Genomic DNA, 14,547 nt, shown 5'->3' on the forward strand with positions numbered 1-14,547 from the left:
AATGTGCTGTTTCACCTCATTTCAAACAAGTAGTTTCAACAATCAGTAAACATCACTTCTTGAATCTTCACAGCAAAACAAAAATTTAAGCAAGTTTTGAGAGAAGCTATCACAAACTCATTTTAGTCTGCAGATATATACATAAAAAAGTCAACATGCAGTATCCTCTCAGCAGGCACAGGACATCAACATGACGCCAGATTGAAGTTGTACCCCAATGTCGTGAGGACGTCGCATTTTGTTTGGAAATGAAGATCTGGTTGACGTCAGAACCCAACGTCAGACTGACGTCAAAGTCCAACCTAAATTCAAACAAATATTTATGTCTAATGATGTTACAGCTTGACGTAGCGTGGATGTTACCACTATGACGTCTATCAGTCGTTGGATTTTGGTTGCTATAACTGACAAATAATGTCAGTATTTCACGTCAATATGACGTTGGTTTAATATGTTGGCTCGACGTTATATGTTAGTCACTTTCCAACACAACCTAAAATCAACCAAATATCAATTATTGGACGTCAGAATAACGTTTTCCTTAGATGCTAGCTAGACATAAAATTTTTGTCACCTGACGTCACAACCTAAATCTAACCTAATATTAACGTCTAGTGATGGTACAGGTTGATGTTGTGTGGACATCACCACTCAGATCAGATGTTGGAGTTTGGTTTCTATACCTGACGAATAAATGTCAGTATTTGACATCAATATGACGTTGGTTTAAGATGGATTTTGGTCACCAACACAACTTAAAATCAACCAAATATCATTGTTGGAAGTCAAAATAACGTTGTCCTTAGCCGCTGGCTAGACATTGAATTTTGGTCACCTGACGTCACAACCTAAATCTAACCTTATATTACCGTTATATGATGTTGTGTGCCTGCTAGGCTAAAGTACATGTAAGGTGTCTACTTTAATATCTCAAATAATGTTTTACTGTATTTCAAGTTAAAAATATGGCTGAAAACAATTTATTTTTCACTAAATACCATTTTAGTTGTATGTATTCTGTAAATTGCGCTAAAAATGTGAGAAAAATTGTTCTATCATAAAAAGGCGCAAGACTTGTTGAAATTTTCAGACCAGCCCAACCCTAATTTTCACGTTTTGCGCCATGTTGTTTAAATAGCAAATCCATAAGGACCACTTCGTGGACTTATTAGTATTATTTATTATATGCATATTTATACTTGTTTTAATAAAATCAAACTTAGATTTGTCCACCTATCTGGATTTGGATGTGTGTTTGGATATAGCTCTATTCAATGTTTTTTGACCACACTTCGTTATTATTGTTCATTTATTCGTTTGCTGGAAATTAGAACTGAATTTAGAAATAGTTTTAAAACAAATCTTTGCGCTTAACAAATCAAATTAAATATGTAGGCTAATGGAGTCTTCAGTGGAGTGAGTTTCCTTATCCATGAAAGTAAAGGAGTAAAGTAAGGAGTAAAAGTAAAGAGAAAGTAAAGAGGACGAATGGAGGAGGCTCGTTCTTTATCCTCGCGTTGCAGATTTGTTTAGCTGTTTTTTCGCTAGTGAAGCGTTCAGTTTTTACACTTATAAAGTCCGCCATGTAGATAGCAAACGCGCCATGGTGCGACACAACTGACTCTTAAAGGGAATGAGAGACAAGACTCGGTTTAATGCACGTTACGCTCAAAACACATCCATAACTCATTAAGAGAATAAGCACAACCCTGTTAGACCATGCTCCAGGGCGCAGAGCGTCTTTTTCCGTCCTTAAAATAATAATAAAAAATTGGATTCATACATCTCCTTAATGCTTTACACTTTGCGCCTTGATCTTTTGAAATAGAGCCCAAAAAGTGTATTTCAATTCTGGGAGTAGACTGATGACTCAGCTCGCACTAAGGGGCGTGTCTATTTTATTTTCTATTGTTTCAATCAAATTATTTTTGGTATAGAGACTGTCTCTCCATCGTATACTACTTATAAATGACTAGAAAAAGCAAATGCACTATATGCAAAAGGCAATTAAAAAAAAAGAGACAAGTCACTTCTTGTTTCAATGAGGAATTCAAGATAGGAAAGAAACACTGCATTCGTCAAACCGTGTCATGGGCTCTTTGCGATATATTTACAGAGTTTTATCAGAGGGAAAACAGAGCTGAAACGAACTCACCACATTCCAAGAGTTACCGGAGAGACCCAAACAAACACACACTCACACACACACACACACACACACACACAGAGACACACAGACGCAAACACACACCTCATAGATCTCAGCACAGCTGCCAGGGCTGAAATGTGTGAAGGATTGGGTTTCTCTCATGTCAATGAAAGAGAAACTACACACAATACCAGCAGCCACCTGTCTGTGTCCGTAACCTGCAGAGTCAGACCTGTCGTGTGTTTATGTGTGTGTGTGTTGAGGGAGTTCCCATGCTGTCGTTGCAGGTCTGTCATGTAGGAGAGACATGCTGTAGATGTCACACATACAGGTCTGAACAGGACACCCTGACACCTGTTGCACAAGACCCATTCATACACACACACACACACACACACACACACACCCAGTGACACCATGCAAATGGTTGAAAGAAACAGGCCTTATTTTACATATTCTAAAAGTACAAGAGCAAAAAAAGGGGTTTGTTGTGCTTGCAATGCTGCGTACTTTGTCAAAATGGAATGCCAATATAGTTATAAAATAGTAGTTTTGGTAATAAATAAATAAATAATAATAATAATAATATCATTCATTTGTTCATTTTCTTTTCGGCTTAGTCCCTTTATTAAACTGTGGTCACCACAGCAGATTGAACCGCTAACTTATCCAGCATGTTTTACGCAGCGGATGCCCTTCCAGCCGCAACCCATCACTGGGAAACATCCATACACACTCATTCACACACACTCATAGACTACGGTCAATTTTTAGCATACACAATTCACCTGTAGCGCATGTCTTTGGACTTGTGGGGAAAATCGGAGCACCTAGAGGAGACCCATGCAAACACGGAGAGAACATGCAAACTCCACACAAAAACGGCAACTGACCCAGCCGAGGCTCGAACCAGTGACCTTCTTGCTGTGAGGCGAACAGGTGACCCACTGCGCCACCGCATCGCCAATAATATAATAATAATTATTATTATTATTAATAATATTATTAAATGAACGAATAAATAAATATTATTATTATTATTATTATTATTATTATTATTATTATTATTATTAAATAAACACATAAATAAATAAATAAATATTATTATTATTATTAAATAAACTAATAAATAAATAATAATAATAATTATTATTATTATCATTAAATAAACACATAAATAAATCAATATTATTATTATTATTATTATTAAATAAATAAAATAATAATAATTGTTATTATTATTACTATTATTAAATAAACACATAAATAAATATTATTATTATTAAATAAACACATAAATAAATACATATTATTATTATTATTAAATAAATAAACTAATAAATATTATTATTATTAAATAAACTAATAAATAAATAAATAATAATATTATTATTATTATTATTATTATTATTATTAAATAAACACATAAATAAATAAATATTATTATTATTAAATAAATAAAATAATAAATATTATTATTGTTACTATTATTAAATAAACACATAAATAAATAAATATTATTATTATTATTAAATAAATAAACTAATAAATATTATTATTATTAAATAAACTAATAAATAAATAAATATTATTATTATTATTGTTAAATAAATAATAATAATAATAATTATTATTATTATTATTAAATAAACAAATAATAATAATAATAATAATAATAATAATAATAATAATAATTATTATTATTATTATTATTATTATTATTATTATTATTAAATAATATTGTTGTTATTAGTATTATTATTATTCATTCATTTTTCTTCAGCTTAGTCCCTTATTTATCAGGGGTCATCACAACGGAATGAACCGCCAACTATTCCTGCATATGTTTTACGCAGCGGATGTCCTTCCAGTCACAACCCAGTACTGGGAAACATCCATACACTCTTACATTCACACACTTAGCCCAATTTAGTTTATGCAATTCACCTATAGCAATTGTACTCAAGACACCCAAACGTGTAGATTCTGTATTGTATAATAAATAATCTGATGAGTATTTTGAGCTGAAACTTTACAGACACATTCTGGAGACACCAAATGTTTTTCTTACATCTTATAAAAGGGGTCAAATTTGTGCCCTTTAATATTGATTCCCATTTACTTTGATAATATTATTAAGCCATCCTACAATTTTTGGATTTATTTTGATTGATTGTGCAGCCCTGAAAGCTCCTATTTTACATCTTTATTTTACAAAAACGCGAAACTAAAATGTAAAATCATCAATAGGCGGTTTATTTTACACACAAACACTTCCAGTCAGAAATGAAGCTAACGGGGTCCCACACATATTTCCATCCCGGAGGCATTGAAGCTATTGACCTCAAAAACAAAAGACACATTATTGGTTCTTCTCACACCCCCTCAGCAGCACCTCTGCTCCATCACGCTCTCCGTCTCTCTTTTCCACTTACAAACACCCTCACCTTCCTCCAACAAGACTTATTTACACACTTTCGTCCTCTCAGGCTCAAACAACACACTCTTTCCCTCTTATTCTCTGAGAGGGGTGTCATTTCTGAGCCACAGCGGCACCAAACGGATGCCAAAATAGTTTGATATCTGTATCTTCTGAAGGATTTGTGAGTATTGTTGGTTACACTTTATACCGATAATGTCAAGCAGGCTCTTTGGAAATACATTTGACTTATTAGCCCTCCTGAATTATTAGCCCCCCTGTATATTTTTCCCCCAATTTCTGATTTTTTCAACACATTCCTAAACATAATAGTTTTAGTAACTCATTTCTAATAACTGATTTATTTTATCTTTGCCATGATGACAGAACATAATATTTGATTATATTTTCTTCAAGATACCTGTATTCAGCTTACAGTGACATTTAAAGGCTTAAGCAAGTTACGATAATTAGGCAAGTCAATGTATAACGATGGTTTGTTCTGTAAAAATGACACATTTTAACTCTTCCCAACAGGGAAACCCACCAACAATCACGAATACATAATTATGTGTGGTCATGGCTTTGCAATCAAAACATGTTGTTATAATGGAAGTCAAAGGGGCAAAAACAGCCACCAACATAATGAGAGGGTAGTCAATTTGGACAGTACAAATCCCCTGAGACCTTTGTTCCTCTTCAGAAAACAAATGAAGATATTTTAGGTGAATTCTGAGAGCTCCCTCATCCTCCACAGACAGCAATGGCCCCTTTCCAAGTCCAGAAATATACCAAAAACATCCTCAAAACAGACCATAAGTCTTCAGTGGTTCACTCAGAATATTATCAAGCTATGAGAAAACTTATGTACATAAAAAACTACTTTATTTAACAGTTTCTTTTCCTCAGTGTCAGTATATTGCGCATGCCACAATCATGAGCACTGTGCAGTGACATCAATATTTTTATGAATATAGTACTTCGACGAACTGTAGATTTGATTGTAGTTTCTATGTCAAATTAACGCTTAGGGGCAGTATGATGCCAACAACTTTTATTCCTTTTCACGGTTGAACAAAAAAAGCAATGTAAAATCAAGGTAAACTATCAGTCGCAGTGCACTTTTCTCTTACATTTGCTTTGAAAACACTATTGGTTGGGTTTAGGGAAGGATTTAAATCAGTGGTTCGCTACCGCCAACCTGATTTCACCAAGTAGGACATGTTCCTGGATTAACATCTATGTTGATCCTGAAACAACATTCCAATCAGCCCATCAGAATTAAGGGATACGTTTACAGTTTATGTTAAGTTTATGCACTTCGACATGAGTGTTATCCAGCTATCATTCCCCTCTAATTTTGGGAATAATTTACAATTATGGTTGGGTTTAGGGGTAGGGAATAGAATTACATTTTCCAACACAAATTATGTTCCAGGATCAACATAGATGTTATTCATGACGTATGATTCGCTACACTGTAAAAAAATGAACATGAAATTGACAAAAAGTCATGACAACAAATGATTTAATGTTATTTTAACTTATTTTAATAAGTTAATCAGGATTCGACTGCATTTTAACTTAATATAAAACTTAACTTAATTTGTTTAGTCAGTTTGATGTAAGTTGAGATGACTTAAAAAATAATTTATTCATCTAAAAGCTGCAACATTTTAAGGCTTAAGGCTGATTTATACCTGTGCATCAAGTGGTCGGTGTGACCCACGATGTGCACATGCCTTGCGCATAGTAGTGCATTTATACTTCTGCGTGCTGTTTGTGTTGCTCTACAATAACACTTCCGAAATGCTAGCTGGCAGTGGGTTTTATATTCCTCTGTGTCAAGTTTCTTCGCAGATGTTTTGTTTTTTTCTGGATGCTACAAGTAGCTAAAACTCGCTCATTCAGAAGTGGGAATGCAACAACTTTAATCATGAGGTAAACACAAACAAAAGTTTCCATCTAGAGCTCCTTCACAGAACTTAGGACTTGAAAACACTCGCTCCATCAGGCTCGCGGTTCTCAGCACCGCCCATGCTCCTCACCACTACCAAGCCAACCAATCACACAGCTTGCGCTACGTGTTGTTGCGACGTGTGGTTACATTTTTTAAGAGGAGCGTGTCAGCGTAGGTGAGGGCTATCCGACCACATGAAGGTTGCGCCAGACCATATGCGTGCGCTAACATAAGTATAAATCAGACTTTAGGTGATCTGTAAGACAAGCTTCGCCTTCTCATGAATGTGTGGAAGAAGGACGTGTATCTGATAGGGGCTGAATGACTTTTGAACGTCAACTTTTACGTTTTTAAAGTTGACATCGACTAGTCTCTGGTGACGTCATCAATAAAACACAAGATGCAAATGTTTTGCTAGGACAATTTCTATTTATTTGCAGGAAAAAATATATATATATACATGATGTTTCCCAATTGAATACAATTTTAGTGCGACTCGGCGACGTCAATCAAAAAGCGTCATGGCAGAGCATTAAGTGAAGTTTATTTATAAACTAATTTCGAGAGGATCAGGTGCTTAAGATTGCTTCCCGCATTATCCAACTTATGATTCACCAATCAGATGATTCCTAAGCCATTACAAACACCCTAAGTTACTAATAACAGCCATCTTCGTTTTGAAGAATCCCCCCTTCCACTCCTCTTCTTCCTCCTTTCCTAGATAAGAGACATGGTGGCCCAGAGGTTAGTACTGTTGCCTCACAGCAAGAACGTCACTGGTTCTAGTCCTTACCAAGCCAGCCGACGCTTAGAGGATTTTACACGTTCTCCCCGGTGCTCACAAGGGTTTCGCCCAGGTCCCCTGGTTTCCTCTCACCGTCCAAAAATGTGCTACTTAAGTTAATTGACTAATCCAAATCGGCACCATAGACATGCTCCAAGTAAGTAGTTATCTCTTAAGAGCAATCACTATCTGTTCATTAGCTACTACAGCAGGGGAGTTCTCGAGAACTACCTAAGCTCAAACTCCCCTCTCGCCTTGCAAACGGGAGGGAGCCCCGGACTCGAGGATCTTATGAGCTCAGGGCACTCTCCCAGGACAGCATGCCAAACAAGCTTTATAATCTATCGTCAGCTAAGTGTGAACTCTTGAAAGTCAACTTTAAAGTCAAGTATTCTGTGCTACACCTAGTATCTGAAACGTATGACAAAACACACCCCAAGTAACGCATTTCAGATTCACAAAAACATAGACCTCTAGTGTATTTTTTATCTGAAATGTGCAACAAAACATACCCAGATCAATGTATGTTACATTTTGCAAAAACACATATTCCCAATGAAATTAGGTTGCAACATTTTATTCATAGATGAAAAGCTCCTAGTAAAGGGACATATACAGTAACTGTAGATAAAATAAAATAAAACCTTGTATAGTTTCTTTAGAGAACCTCCATTTGGATTTCGAAACATTTCGGGACATAGAGTAGCCCCTCCCATTTTTGCATTTTGTTTTTATTGAGAGAGTGAGAGTGGTTGAGCTTAAGCGTATCAAATGAAAAAGCAAATGAGGAGCTTATTGAAGGGGGCGGGGCATGTCAGACACTAGAGAGCATTTGATTGGTCAAGATTTGATGAGAAACTGAAGCATGAGGTGATGAATGAGGTGGAAGTGACAAACTACCAGCTTTCAATGTTTATATTAATATATCTGTATATGTATATTTGTTTATAATGGTATATCTTATAAGCGCAATTTTGTCATTGTTTTGTAGCACACTAGCTAATAGATAACCTTAAAACTAACACATTGATAACATCTAATAAGCGTTTTATTTTCACTGGACCTTTAAATACTTCATGTCTTTAAATGAATTCTCATTGGCTGTATTTTTTTATTATTCATCACCTGTTCAAAAAACGATTCCAATGTGTCATTATAGTTGTGGCTTTGACTTTGCTATGCTTGACGAATTAGAGCTAGTATTAATAGTTTTACACTAGTAAACATTCTAGTTATCCTCCGTGTGAACGGGCCTTTAGCCAGATTGTTATTGTGCAATGATTAAGATGCTATGAGTGTTTTTGTGCTGTTGCTAGGTTTTCGGTGGAGATTACACTTGTTTTAGTTGGTATACATTGTTGTGTGGTTGCTAAGGTGTTCTGAGCTGTTTGTATGCATTAGTGTGAGGTTACTAAGGTGCTTTGAATCGGCTCATGTTTACTGCTGTTGCTAAGCTTTTGTGAGCAGTTTTTACACTTTGTACAGTTATTCTGACTGTTGTTAAGGCACCGGTTTCCGGTTGCTAAGGTATTCTAAGAGGTAGTATGTTGGTGCATACATAGTTTTTTGCTAACCAAGGTCAGACAGATAGGTCAGTGCTCCAAATTTTCAGAGAAAATGGAAATCTCTGGACAGAAAACTGTAAAAAATGTAAGCATCATACACTGTAGAAAATACCTGGTAAGTTTCTGTATGTTGTGTTTTCCATTTATTTGCAGTTATGAACATGAACATTTATGTCACACATTTGCTCTAAATGGGGGAATTTATGTAATACATATATATATTTCATATCGCAGCCTCTTGCAATTAGCTAATTGCAACGTTTCAAATTTCCATTCAATTAATTGCACAGCCCTAATACCACACTGTAAAAATATCCGTAAATTAGCAGCTAGAATCGGCAGCTAGGATGCTGCCAGAAGTGGAATTAGTGAGGCCAGCAGGGGGCACTCAACCTGCAGTCTGTGTGGGTCCTAATACCCCAGTATATTGATTGGGACTCTATACTGCTCAGTGAGCACCGTCTTTCGGACGAAACTTTAACCGAGGTCCTGACTCTCTGTGGTCATTAAAAATCCCAGAATGTACTTCAAAAAAAGAGTAGGGGTTTACACCCGGCATCCTGACCAAATTTTTCCATCATGGCCTCCTAACGATCCCCATATCAAAATTGGCTTCATCGCTCTGTCTCCTCTCCACCAATCAGCTGGTGTGTGGTGTGCGGTTTGGCGCAATATGGCTGCCGTCACGTCATCCAGGTGGATGCTGCACACTGGTGGTGGATAAGGAGATTCCTCTCAAAAATGTGTGAAAAGCACAACATTAATGTAAGAAATTATTGTTATTGTTATTACTTTAAACTATTTAAAATGTCAATAAAAGTCACTTTTTAAAACTTTTTGAGGTTAAAAGTTGTTAACGAAAGATCAAGGTCCCATTACGCAATTTAAAAGCATAAATAAATAGGGAAAAAAATAAATAAATAAAACATGAATCATAAAATACGGAAAACTACTAATTTACGGATATTTTTACAGTGTAGTATTAAGGCTGTGCGATTAATCGGAATCGAATTGCAATTTGAAATGTTGTGATTAGCTAATCACAAAAGGCTGCGATATGAAATATATATGTATTATATAATTTCCCCCACACAGAGCAAACGCGTGACTGACGTCTGTGTGTGACAGTCTTACTAGCCAATTGAGTGAGCACACTTTCTTTCCGCCCAATCAGAATTGAGCAACCAAACTTTGCGGAAAGCCCACAATAAAGTAAACAAACAGGAACGCGCGGACAAGTGGGATAATGGCATCTGCTGCTTCAGAAGCATTAATAGACGAATTCATAATATTGGTATATTTTAGGTTTCAAAGTCACAGACAGCGAACAAAAACAGGTAATTTTCACCATGAGGAAATACAACAACCAGCACCAAAAAAGCACCACAGGTGGCTATATTAGGAATGTCCTGCTAAAAAGTCAACTAAAAGTATTGCCAGTGACACTCAATCTAGTAGCAAGCAACAGCAAAGTACAATTTCAGAGTTGTTCACGGCTGTTACACCATATGAAAAAACATCATGAAGGCACCAGGAGATAACTAATGCCATAGCTCACTACGGTTTGCTCTAGAGAACAATTAGTGTTTAACTTCTGAATATTTAAAAACTTATTTGAATAAATGTTTAAGTAAGTCAATATTTTTTTAGTTAATTTTTGTAAATAACACTCACTGCATTTTAGCAGTAAGAAGCTACTATACAGAATATTGAGCTGAAGCTTGACTGCGAAATTAAATCAAAAATCCAATAGAAATCACAATATCTTTTTAAAAAAAATTCACAATTAGATATTTTCCCAAAATCGCACAGCCCTATGTAGTATAGACCAGTGTTTCCCAACTCTGTTCCTGAAGGCACACCAACAGTACACATTTTCAACCATTTACTGCCGCTGCACTGATGCCCCTATCAGTATCACGTTCCATCTTTCCCTCACTCTTGAACAAAACCCCAAGATACTTGAACTCCTTCACCTGGAGTAAGGACTTTCCTCCAACCTGGAGATGGCAAGCCACCTTTTTCTGGTGGAGCACCATGGCCTCGGACTTGGAGGTGCTGATTCTCATCCCAGCTGTGTTACACTTGGCAGCAAACCGCCCCAGTGCATGCTGAAGGTCCATGTCTGATGAAGCCAACAGAACAACATCATCTGCGAATAATGCCTCAGTCACAATAGCAGCGACTTTATAGCTCGACACGACCACCTGGTCACCAACGGTCAGTGTCGCTTGCATAGACGGAGGTCACCTGAACTCGCTCACTCTCCATTGAAATGACTGGTCTCTTGGTGCCTTACGGATGCGAGTTGCTCGTAGTGTGAATGAGGCTTAAGGGTGCGCCCAGCCACCTAGTGAAGGAAACTCATTTCGACCACTTATATCAGAGATCTTGTCCTTTCGGTCATGACCCAAAGCTCGTGACCATAGGTGAAAGTAGGAACGTAGATTGTCAGGTAAATAGAGAGCTTTGCCTTTCGGCTCAGCTCCTTCTTCACCACAACTGTATGTCGACCACATTACAGTTGCCGCTGCACAGATCCGCCTGTCAATCTCACGTTCTATCCTTCACTCACTTGTGAACAAAACCCAAGATACTTGAACTCTTCCACCTGGAGTAAGGACTTTCATTCAATCTGGAGATGGCATGCCACCTTTTTCCAGTGGACCACCATGACCTCGGACTTGGATGCGCTGATTCTCATCCCAGCCAAGTCACACTCGGCAGCAAATCACCCCATGCATGCTGGTCCATGTCCGATGAAGCCAACAGAACAACATCATCTGCCAATAACAGAGATGAAATCCTGTGCTCCCCGAACTGAACCCCCTGCGGCCCAAGGCTGCACATAGAAATTCTTTCCATAAAAATTATGAACAAAATTGGTGATAAAGGGCAGCCCTGCCAGAGTTGCACTGGAAACAAGTCTGACTTATTGCCGGCAATGTGAACCAAACTCCTACTCTGTTCAAACAGGGATGAGACAGCCCTTAACAGAGCTTAACAGGGGCTAATAATATTGACCTTAAAATGGTTTTTAAAAAAAATTCTTCTACCCGAAATAAAACAAATAAGACTTCCTCCAAAAGAAAAAATATTATAGGAAATACTGTGATCTGCAAACTCCGATAAAGAAGTGAATGGTTCACTTGTGGTGAGAAAGCAATCCAACCCAAAGGACTAACTAACCAGGTTTTATTACACTGTGTGATGAATTACATACACGGTGTAAAAATAGTCGCACTTGTTTTTCTAACACCTCTCAGAATAAAACGTGGGTTAACCTGGAGCAAAGATGATAGAAATGTCTAACTGAACTGACAAGCATATTTCAAAACATCAATCTACATGAAAATACAGACAGAGCCTTGACTTTCACTCAAAATAATAAGGTAATATAAGCAATAGGTCTATAATATAATATAAAAGCCCACAATAAGCATAAGGAGACGCTGTCTATGTAATTTGGTGGATCATTAACATGAGCAAAGTCCTGAAACATAAACAGTTGTGTCCTGACCAGTGAGATGAGGGTTTACCAGCACATTACAAATTATGATCAGTTTATAAATAATAATGCCTTGTAAAAGTGAACTGAACATAGAACTACAACGCAGTAAGAGTTTTCCTCCCTGAAGTCTCCTGCTATTACATTCAACAAGTGTTTGAGTACTCACTATTCATCTACACAGGAACTAAGCATTTAGTACCATACCATACCAACCTGATTTCACCAAGTAGGGCATGTTCCTGGATTAACATCTATGTTGATCCTGGAACAACATTCCAATCAGCCAATCAGAAATTGTGCACAGTTTCTGCATTTTTAAGTAGTTGGAGTGTTGTAAATACTCGTGCTCTCCTCCCTCACCTTAGTAAGCTAAGCGACATAGCGCATATGAGATAAATGACGTCAGTACACAATAACCGGTTAAGATTATTACTGAAACGATACCGAATTGTCCGTGTCTGCATCGCGGTGCACCGAAGAAACAATTAATTTTGACACCCCTAGTGGTCACAGGTCACAATGCACTTTTCAGCCCATAAACTTCCATTCATACGCATGCGAATGAAGTAGACCAAAACACAAACTTGCTCAATAAGTTTAGCTGCAAACTTAATGTTTGCTTTTTAGGTTATGTCAATTTATGTTTATTAAATATATTTATTTATTTATTTAATTATTTAGGTTATGTCAGGTTAAATTGGCATAACCTAAAAACCAAACATATGGTTTGCAGCTAAAAATCAACAACAAATGAAACTGAAAGTGAAACTGAAAGTGAAATTGCGGCGAGTTGTAAAACCATAACAAAATGCTTCAATCGAGTGCAGTTGGTATCAGTGTATCGAGACTGATAAAAGTGATCCTGTATCGGTTCAAATACTTCAGATAACACTAAACAGTAGTGTTATCTAAAATATTTGAACCGATACAGGATCACTGTACATTTTTTCTTTAAGCGAGTGGTTTGATATTTCCCACCTAAACTTCCTCAGTGAAATTTTTCTTTGCGTTAGTCATTGTTTGTGTGTGTGTTAAGCCTCTAAAGCAGTAATTACATCAGTGTGTCTGAATAACTGTCTTAGAAGAACACAAGTACACATCATTGAACTGTGTGTGTGAAAGAGAAAGATTAGCGAGAGAGAAAGTGAGACGTGGGAGAGAGCAAAAGAAAGACAGACACAGAAAAACTGAGAACATCTTAAGAGAATGACCCAGAGAACCCTGTGAAAAGCATGATTTTTTTTCCCAACCGCTTCTTCTCAATACTCGGCTATTACCGCTTGCCACTTTGATCCCATTTAGTCCAGAAGAAATGGGAAAGAGACTGATATGAGAAAACGAGAGCTCAAAATGGGAGTTTGTCTTTAGCAAATGGCATCTGAATTGAGAACATGAAGGTGACGTCAGATGAAGAAACTTTCCAGAGATTCAAAGTTTTGTTTGAAAGAAGCAAAATGAACATCTGAGATGATTGATTTTGGAGGGGAAATTTGGAGCACATGTTTGATGCTCACAAAACAGAGGGAAGCTGATGTCATGGGGGACCACCAGCACATAAAACCACAATATCGCAGAATAGACAGAGTCAGAATTCCCAATTGTGCATATGTGTGTGTGTGTGTGTGTACATGTATATTTGCTTTATGAGGACACATTCAAAATTTGCCACGTTTCCTATGATGGTTGGGTTTGGGGTAAGAGTAGGGCCACACAAATATGTGTTAGTGTGTGTATGAGTGTGTGTACGTGTTTTTGTGACATATTAGGACATTTTGTGACCAATCTGAATAACTACATGGGCATGACACAGGTATTACAAGAAGGTGGTGAATTATGGAGACATTGCAATGTCCTCATTTCTCAAAAAGCTTATAAATCATACAGCAAGAGTTTTTTTTTTCAGAAAGTAAACGTGTACACAGTTCACAGACTTGACTGTGAGGGTTGGGTTTAGGGGTAGGGTGATAGAAAATATAGTTTGTACAGTATAGAACAGGGGTGCGTTTCCCAAAACCATGGTTAGCCAACTAAGATCGCAAGTTCCGTTGTTACAAACATAGTTTGTTGATTTGGCATTTCCCAAATCCGTCGTTTCAACGAACATTCGCAAACCGCGTCGCCAAATTTTACGCTTGCAATTACACCTCTCAAGAATAGTT

The 14,547-nt window shown here is 36.9% G+C and overlaps 1 protein-coding gene across 6 annotated transcripts in view; it reads right to left on the bottom strand.

Moving 5' to 3' along the window:
* The window catches only part of bcl9l (bcl9 like), a 104,602-nt gene that overhangs the window by 35,113 nt on the left and 54,942 nt on the right, over positions 1-14,547 (bottom strand). Inside the window, exon 1 of one of the 6 annotated variants that reach the window (XM_056477842.1) lies at positions 2,252-2,270. The exons of the other annotated variants lie outside the window; for them this stretch is intronic. The gene's annotated coding sequence lies outside the window, so the exon portion shown is untranslated. Of the gene's footprint in view, positions 1-2,251; positions 2,271-14,547 lie in introns of those variants that run through there. 6 annotated transcript variants of the gene reach the window in all.

This window comes from Danio aesculapii, chromosome 18 (genome assembly GCF_903798145.1).
Source record: "Danio aesculapii chromosome 18, fDanAes4.1, whole genome shotgun sequence".
Classification (NCBI taxonomy): domain Eukaryota; kingdom Metazoa; phylum Chordata; class Actinopteri; order Cypriniformes; family Danionidae; genus Danio; species Danio aesculapii.